At 53.3% G+C, this 9,045-nt stretch overlaps 1 long non-coding RNA gene and 1 pseudogene across 1 annotated transcript; both read left to right on the top strand.

Annotated features, from left to right (window-relative positions):
• The first annotated feature begins 2,731 nt into the window (after positions 1 to 2,731).
• Positions 2,732 to 8,339, top strand: LOC125518172 (annotated as a pseudogene).
• On the top strand, positions 6,272 to 6,705 carry LOC125523643. The gene is made up of 3 exons (XR_007290333.1): positions 6,272 to 6,356; positions 6,444 to 6,539; positions 6,627 to 6,705. It is a non-coding gene; the product is annotated as an uncharacterized LOC125523643 (long non-coding RNA).
• Positions 8,340 to 9,045: the final 706 nt, after the last annotated feature.

Here is a 9,045-nt window from a genome sequence, read left to right as displayed (position 1 = left end):
CCTCCCGCACTTCCCCAACCCTCACCCCCTCCCCCCGGCGCGTCCCCGAGCTCCCCGCGTCCCTGCGCGTGTCGGGCGCCCATCTTCCTGCTGCGATGCGTCCCTGCCGGTCCAGCGACCGGTGCGGCATGCTGGCCACGGTCATGGCGCCCTCCCCATGCGGTCTTCCTACCCCTGGCGTGGCCCAGCCCTCCTGGTGCTGCTCGGCCGTGGGTTGGGTGCGGATCTGCGGCCGGTGGCGGGGGTGTTCGCAGCATGCCTTCTTGCGCAGGTGCCCTCCCCTCCTCCCCGGCGGCCCTTCCTCCCCCACCGAGCCACGGTGACAGCTCTCGCACGGAGGCGGCGATGCTACAGTGCTAGTGACAGTCCCGGGGCTCCTCAAGGCGGGTATTTGCTGGCGCTGCTCCGGCCCCGGCGACTTTGGAGCCGCGTCTCTCCGATGTCCATGGTTGACGGCGTCCTATGCCGGGCAGCTCCGGCCTCGACGACCCAGCAGCTGTGTCCCTTCCGGCTTGCCTGGCTCACCGACGTCCCGACGGCTATGGCCTCGGCAACATGGATCTGCGTCCCTCTAGTCCTTGTTTGCCGGCGTTGCTAATCGCCACCACCCCACGCCCTTGTGGTTTGCTTCGCCGTCTGTCCTACCTTGTACGCCTCCAAGCCTTCCCTTTTGCTAGATCCAACGCTCGTGTGTCCGGAGGCGGTGCCACCCTCCGACGGCAGGTGTAACCCCGCCAATCCCCTTCCGACATGGTGCCCTCCCCTCATCCCCGACTCCAGATACGGCGGCTATGGGTTTGCTCAGTGTGAGGCCTGGGAGAAATCCTTGCTCAGCATACCGGTGCTGGCAGCGGCGGCGTCTGCGGATGTCGTTCCCTCCTTGGAGGCGCTGTCAAGGCCTTCAGTTGTGCCCCTCTTCGAGCTCAGGGGAAACCCTAGGTCTGGTTCTTCCGGATCGGATGGCGTCGACGTCTCGGCGACGACTTCCTTCTTGAAGGCGCTATCTTGCTCGATCGTGGTGTCCCCAGGTTCTGGCTTAGGCGATGTTGGAATTTGTGCTGGTTCGGTATTGCCGCTCTTGGTTTGGGCTTGGTAGGTTTAGCTGTGATCTTTCCTCTATTCGGGCCGAGCACCCCTTGTCTCTCTGCTCTGGACACCATGTTCACGCATGCGTGTGTGCGTGCCATGTGTTGTACCCCTCTCTGTAATCATTCTACTCTTTCTATCAATGCAATGATACGCAAGTTTTGCGTATTCGCGAAAAAATATAATTATGATTGGCTAATTAATGTTGGGCTAATTAAATGAATTATGTATAGTATATGACAATCTCCGAGAGACATGCATGGCGCATATAATTATGATTAGCTAATTATAATGACGAGTTAAATAAACAAATTATGGCTATGGATTCCCGTGGGGCACGCATACTCCAAGAACACAGCCGCTATAATAAAATCGATCGATTACATGTGACTGGATCACAAAACAAAAAAGTACATAAAATATCTGGCTGCATCCACTAACCCTCGAACCAAATGTAGTCTTCGGCCGCTAATTTTTATCAACCCTCTTTTTTTTCTCACCTTTGTTTTGATACATTCTTTGCTTGCTTCCATGCGTGTTTTGCTACTTTCATCTAGAGTCCCCAATTCATTGGCCACAATTACAATTTACCTACATATGCAATTTAATTCCATGTGAAGTCAATGCCTTAATATTTATGAAACTCTTCAGGTTTGCATGATGAAGTTGCATTCGATCAAATAGATATGTTAAATTATGGAAGTTTTTCGCAATTAGGTTCCATGTAGGTTGGTTCGCTTGCTGTTGTTGGTGCTGCAATTGTTATTCTAGGTTGGTTTGATTGTTGTCCTTCTCAAATGATTCAACACTTTTTCTCATCGGCAATCGTTGTCCCACGATATAGTTTCTCGGCTCGGCAACGTGGTTCATAAGAATCGTTGTATTCTCCCGTTGCAACGCACGTGCATTAGTGCTAGTAAAATAATAAAGTGGATCAATCTGGCTCCTTGTGTGATCGATCGATCATGGCCGCAACAACGCCCAAAACGTGGTCGGCGCACAGGTCGGCGTTCTCCCAGGGCACGCACCGGTTCGACATAGTCGGCTACAGCGCCGCACGGGAGACCCTCGGCGGCTCCGTCCGGTCTGGCAGCTTCGGCGCCGATGGCTTCCTCTGGGCCATCGTCTGCCGCTTCCAAGCCCCCACTCCGGCGGCCGGGCAATGCGGCCTCGCGTCAATCTCGCTGGAGCTCTCCAAGAACGACACGTCCATGGACGTGGTCGCCATGGCCAGCCTACGGATCTGTTAGCCAGTAAACCGTGATGCGTGCGTGTGTGCGTGCTTGTGGTGTGCGTGGCGTGGTGGTCAGTGGCGTGGGTTAGCTAGCGAGTTAGTTAGCAGGCTGTTAGCATCAACTGGTGGAGCTGGCCGGGTCGCACGCACAGCCGGGCTGATCGCTTGCATGCACGAGGCAGTTAGCGGGTTTGTTGCCAGCGGCCACGATGAGCGCGTGGTGCGCATGGGTAACGTGGGAGCTGCGCTGCTATGGGACTACAAAAAGGCCTGCCATCGAGTGTGTGTTGTAACCGGGGGAGATATAGTTGCCAAACTATGTAGCCAGTGGGTTCACCTCAAGTACGTGCTCGAGGGAAAAGACGCTGTACATGCGGCGGGTGGAGTTCGGGCTCCAGGAAAAACATCACCATGTCATCTCTGTGCTTGTGTTCTTCTCCACCTCCTTCTTCGTTGGTTCGTGCCACGACAAGTGAGGGCGAGCTAGAGAGACAAAGCTACGGCAACAACAGGATCGACGAACCCAACCGGACCGGCCAGTTCCCGGCTGCCGTGTGGCGGAGTGACCAGGCCAAGACTTTCGGTGCTCGGTCCATGAGCACCGTAGCCTGGGAGCTCGCCGTCCCGGACACGTTTCGGGACCACGAGTCACGCTACATCATCGACGACAGCCTCACCATACATTGCACCGTCGACGTCCTCCAGCAGCCGCAGCAGCAGGACTCCACCGCCACCAAAAACTGCCTCGTCATCATGCCGCCGAGCATCTGTCGGGACTTCCACAACCTTCTCAGGGAGAGGCGGTCGCCAGAGCCGGACGTGACCTTCATCCTCGATGACGACGGCACCGAGACCGAGGTCTAGGCGCACAAGTTGGTGCTGGCCACACGATCGCCAGCGTTCCACTCCCAGTTCTTGCGCGGGGACATGAAGGAGCGGAGCGCGCGGCGTCTCAAGATCAGCGGCGTGACCGCGTCAGCTTTCAGTGCGATGCTCTACTTCATCTACACCGATGAGGAGCCTACACCCAACACACAAAGATGCCCGGTGGCCATGGCGCACGAGCTGCTCGTGGCAGCAGATCTCTACGACCTCGAGAGGCTAAGGCTCATGTGCGAGAAGCTACTCTCCGACAGCATCGACATCGGCAATGTCATGACAACGCTGATGCTGGCCCACGACCGACGTAGCTGCCAGGAGCTTGAGGCATCCTGCGTCGAGTTCTTGGCGTCTGACCCCAACGTGTATGACACCGTGGAGGCCACTGAGGAGTACAAGGAACTTGAAAAGACATGCCCCTCTTTTATAAATGAGATCATCAAGAAAATAGCCAAGAGTGCAGTTTCCCATGACAGATCTCTATCTACTTCTTCCACCCGCGGTGGTACCAACAGGATGACAAGAAGCGCGTCGAAGTATACCTCGTCGGTTATGATGAGCGCCACACACGAGTTCACCATCCAATGCTTGAGTGCCATGAGAAAGACGCATGGTGTCGGCCAATACATACGATCGGGTAGTTTTCAAGTGGGGGGTTATCAGTGGGCTATAGACACCGCGGACATGATTGGTGTCTTCGTCAGACCCTCAATTGATGGCGATGATACCAAGGTAGAAGCAACGGTGACTTTAAATCCCGTTGACCCCACCGGTGAGTTGCCGCCGTTTCCTACCCATAATTTTACACACGTCTATGTTGGCGGGAACTGCGATGGCTGGGTTTGGCCAAAATTCATCAGCGCAAAATCTGCCAACTCACATTACGTGGGACATGACGGCTCATTCACGATACAGTGCCAAGTCAAGGTACACACAGAGTCCTGCACTAGTAGCACCATGGGCGTACACTACCAGAAACTGGCCCTACCCCGACGGCCAAATCAATGCCGACGGCTACCGTCGGCCTACTTTGCACTATGCCGACAGCCACGTCTTGGCCGTCGGCGTATCTTGGCCGTCGGGCTACAACGAGCTAAGCCGACGGCACCCGTCGGCATACATATGTCGTCGGCCCAGCTGCGAACATGGCGACAGCAACCGTCGGCATACCCAGGCCGTCGGCATACACGTGGGCCCGGCGACCCCGCCCGTGACCAGCGGCTAACGTCGTCAAATCTATGCCGACGGCCTGGACGGCATAGATGTTTAATGATCATTACAATAGTATGCTTAATGTGCTCTTCTGGTATTAATGTTTTTCCTGTATGCTTGTTTAATTGATATCCTTACTAATTGTTTATTCTCTTCTCAATGCAGGTTTGCTAATCATGGGCAAGTCCAGCGGCGCTAGTTTCCTCAGTAAATTTAAAGGACTTACTCGGAGTGGACGAGCCCACAAGGTTCCCTCCCGACTACGCGAGGATGACACCTCACAGGGAGGTGGAGGGGTCGGGGGAGGAGACCCTAGAGGAGGAGGCGGTGGGGGGAGAGCCCCTAGAGGAGGAGGAGGTGGGGGGAGAGGCAACCGGGGCAAAAAACTCCGGGCCGTGTCTGAAATAGGAGGGTCTTCTTCGATGCCCTCCTATACAGAGGCACCTTCTGAGTCTGAGGAGGAGGAGTATGTTCCTGATGGCAAGGAGGAGGAGGCCGAGGAGGAGGGTGAGGAGGAGGGCGAGGAGAGTGGAGGGGAGGTTGATCCCGCGTTGTGGGGTGACTTGCCACCGGGTTCTTCGCAGGGGTGGCTGCGTGGTAATGCCGGACTACCTACACCACCTTCTATCGAGGAGCACAAGTGGCTCATTGAACCTGTGGGGACAGAGTAAGTGCCTCTCAATCATATTTTCAACACATGACAACATTTTCTTATTGTACACATGGCAATCATTTGATTCTTTTGCAGAAACTGGATCCTTCGCGGAAAGGGCCATAAACCGAACGGCCTTATCACTGTTCTGTTGAAGGGGTTTTGGCCTGGCCTATTCTGCCCGCGGCCAGACAGGGACCCGCAGCAGCGGGTTTTGGCCACGAGCTGGGCCCGCTACGAGGCTTGCAGCAATGCGGAGTACGGGACGACCGCTAAGGCCGTGATCACCAAATTTTGGGTAAGTTCTCTTCTGAATCACTTGTCTTCAGTTTCGTTCATAGTTTATCATTGAATCACTCAACTGATGCCTTGTTTGCTTCTGGTTTATGCATGATTGCAGCAACTCTATAGAGTTCTTGACGAGCACAAGGCCAGAGCCGACGTGGTCTTGCTTGCGGCTGCGAAGAAGAAAGCTCGTCAGTTGCAGTACGAGGTGCGCTGGGTTGCCGTCTCGCAGTACTACCACTACTACTTGCACCAAAAGATGACCAAAACTCAAGCGCGGAAGCTACGACTTACCTTGAGCAAGGAGCAGTTCATGATGGTAACTATTACTAACTTTTCATTGTTTCAAGCAGTCAACTATATGTTTCGTGCTCACATGTCATGCTTCCAAAATTTGCATAGGTTGTTCCTCGTTGGTGCTATGGAAGGCATGACGGATGGGCGAGTTTGGTGGATAGGTGGCTCGGCGCCGATGCAGAGTTTGCTGCCAAGAGCATCAAGGCCCGGGCTAACCGTGGAGACGACGGGACACACGGCCAAGGAAACAGGAACCACTGGGGCTTCAAGGCCATGAAGGTATATCTATGTGCATGATGCATTTTTGTTCTTCTTTATGTCATGTTCTTATGTATGGCTGACTTCTATTTGACGTTGTAGGAGGACAAGTTGAAGAGGCCGCTCTCAGACATGGAGTCGTGGAAGCTGGCCCGCGAGCGGAGTCATCGCAAGGAGGGCGAGAGCCAGTACTACGGCAAGACCGAGGAGCACCTGGGGTCTTACATTCATCACTATCAGGAGTTGCATCCGGATGTTCCTGTTGCTGAGGTCGCCCAGTCTCAGATCGACGACACGGCGGTGGTGGCCATCCAGGGGAAGAAGAATGGCTGGTATCCGTGTTTCGATGGCTTGATCACTCCTTCGATCTCGTACACACAGCTTCGGGCTACCAACCAGAGCCAGTTAGAGAGTACGGGGCGTTCACAGACTCCCTTAGCCCGCCAGCATGCTGTAAGTACTTCCTCTTTATCTTTTTCTATCTTGCATTCTCAGTTTATTTTCAGCATTGCTCACTTAGAAACAACCTAAATTATGTAGGCATATAAGGAGTTTGTCGAGCATAGGAATCTCGAGGTGCGGGAGTACTTGAAACGAGTGAAGGCAAACGATGATTACAACCGTCAGATGATGACGGTTAGTTTTGCCCTCTTAAAACCAAGCTAAATTTTTGCACTTTCATTCCTTCTGATCTTCTAGTTTGCTTTTTTAACTAACATTCAGGCTATGTTGGCGTCTTGGACTAACCGCACGGATCCACCACAAATGGGACCCCCACCACCACCTGCGGGAGAACCCCCACATGTGCCCACGTTCGATGAATGGGTGGCACTAGGCAGTGATGGCCCGGTTAGTACATTTGCCTAACTACTAGCAAACTAGTTCTCGTTCATGAAACACTATCATATCATATTTACTGTTAGAATCTTTTCTGAAACATGTAGGGGACCGGTGGCTCGACTCCTGCTCCGTTGACCCCAGTCACTCCGATCTGGCAGAGTGGTGGTGGTCGCGATGGCGGTTTTGGCGGAGGTGGTGGTGGTGGTTTTGGCGAAGGTGGTGGTGGTTATGGCGGAGGTGGTGGTTTTGGCGGAGGTGCTCTTGCTTGATGATTCCGTGCATGTGGCCATCGTGCCATGCCTTTCATATTCCTACTTTTATCATGTTTCATGTCTTGCACTACTTTTATGTTCATGAACTTCCGTCGGTGATGATCTTTAGATGATGTGATGAACTTGAGTATGTTTAGATGATGATGGTGAACTTGAGTATGTTTAGATGAACTTGAGTATGTTTACATGATGAATTGTCATATTTCTGCATAATTTCATATTGTTCTGTTTTGAAATGCTGTCAAATGAATTGGAAAAGAGAAAACAGGGGAAAAAAACTATGCCTACGGCAAAGCCGTCGGCATATATACGCCCAGGAGTTACCAGGGCTTGCCACGTGGCACATCTATGCCTCCAGCAAAGCCGTAGGCATATATGAAAATCTATGCCGACGGCTTTGCCGTAGGCATAGCCCTGCTGCCAGGAGAAACCAGGAGATGCCACATGGCAGAGATATGCCGACGGCAAAGCCGTCGGCATATCTCTGCCACGTGGCATTGCGTGATTCGTCGGCGCTTTTGACGGCGCCGTCCGTTGCCGTCAGACGAAAAACACTGCCGACGGCTATACTATGCCGACGGCTGACGTCAGGCCGTCGGCATAGGACCCTATGCCGACGGCTATACTATGCCGACGGTCTGACAAGACTACGCTGACGACATCTACGCCGACGGGGATATGCCGACGGCAGCCGTAGGCATATATCTATGCCGACGGCCTGGGGGCCTATGCCGACGGCCCGTGGCCGTAGGCATAGCCCGCGAGTCTGGTAGTGGTAGGCACAATCATTGTTGTGCCACCGTCGAATTTCGCATGGCATCTTGAGCAGTTGTTGGTGACGGAGGAAGGCTCGGACGTGAAGTTCCTGGTCGAGGACAGTGAGATCCGTGCGCACGGGCTTGTGATAGCCACGCGGTCGCCGGTGCTACATGAGGCAGTGGAATCGGCTAGTGGCACTGACCATGTAAGGATCGACGGAATAAGAGCCATGGCTTTCAAGGCCATGCTCCACTTCATCTACACCGACGAGTCGCCTCATGTCGACGACCTAGTCCCTGCGGACGGAGATTCTACAATGATGGCTGGAGAAATTCTTGCGGCGGCGTGCCGGTTCCGACTAGAGAGGATGAAGCGCCTGTGCATAAACTTGCTGGCCGAGAATGTCGCGACGGTGCTGAGCGCGCTAGCCACGGTGAAGGTAGCACGACGTCACAACTGCCCGGAGCTGGAGGAATACTGTAGGCAGTACATGTCGTTGCCAAACATGGCCAATAAAGTCACAGAAACTTGTATCAACCTATTCCTGGAATCTCAACTAGCTTAGCTAGACCTATCTGCTTGTAATCTTGGTCCAGCCGTAATATATTTTCGTGAACCTGGGATCACCTGTAACTTTATTTCGTGGGAAAATGCATGATCGGCTGCAAGATAGTTTCCCAAGAATGTGTTGTGAATTAATAGCTTTATCGACTGTTGTGTTATATGCTTGGATGGGCTACACCCAGGAAATTTATAATACGGGTTTGGTAGCAGCTGGAGTCGTTGCAAGAAATATCGACGGCGAGGTTTCGTTTAGTGCGGGCTGAACCCTTCCTGGTTGCAGTGATGCTGAAGAGGCTGAAGGGCGGACGATGCTTTTAGGCATCCGACCATTGGAAGAAGTATATATTGGTCCACCGATGTCTGAGACAGACTGCGCGGCTGTTGTTGAGGCCATCAATGCAAATTCTGTGATCCAGCGCCAAGATAGTGGGCTACGTACAATGATTCGTTGGACTTGCTGAAGAATTCTCCATCCTGCAGAGTAAGAAAGATTGGAAGAGGGAGCAAGGTGGCTGATCATAAACTTTTTTTTGACGAAAAGACTGCATGATGCAGCATTTCATTGAAATTAGAGAAGAGTTTTACGGGGGTATAGCAAGTTACCCAGGATACAAAGTTAGTATCCAGCCACCTAATTACAGTCCGAATTCTGCTCGGACTGTAACCGGGCTGCTAGAGCAAGGTTTCTGGGGTCCGTCCCACGTGGT

Source organism: Triticum urartu, chromosome 7 (genome assembly GCF_003073215.2).
Source record: "Triticum urartu cultivar G1812 chromosome 7, Tu2.1, whole genome shotgun sequence".
Classification (NCBI taxonomy): domain Eukaryota; kingdom Viridiplantae; phylum Streptophyta; class Magnoliopsida; order Poales; family Poaceae; genus Triticum; species Triticum urartu.
The sequence above is the reverse complement of the archived record's forward strand: the minus strand, read 5'-3'. Positions and strand labels throughout refer to the sequence as shown.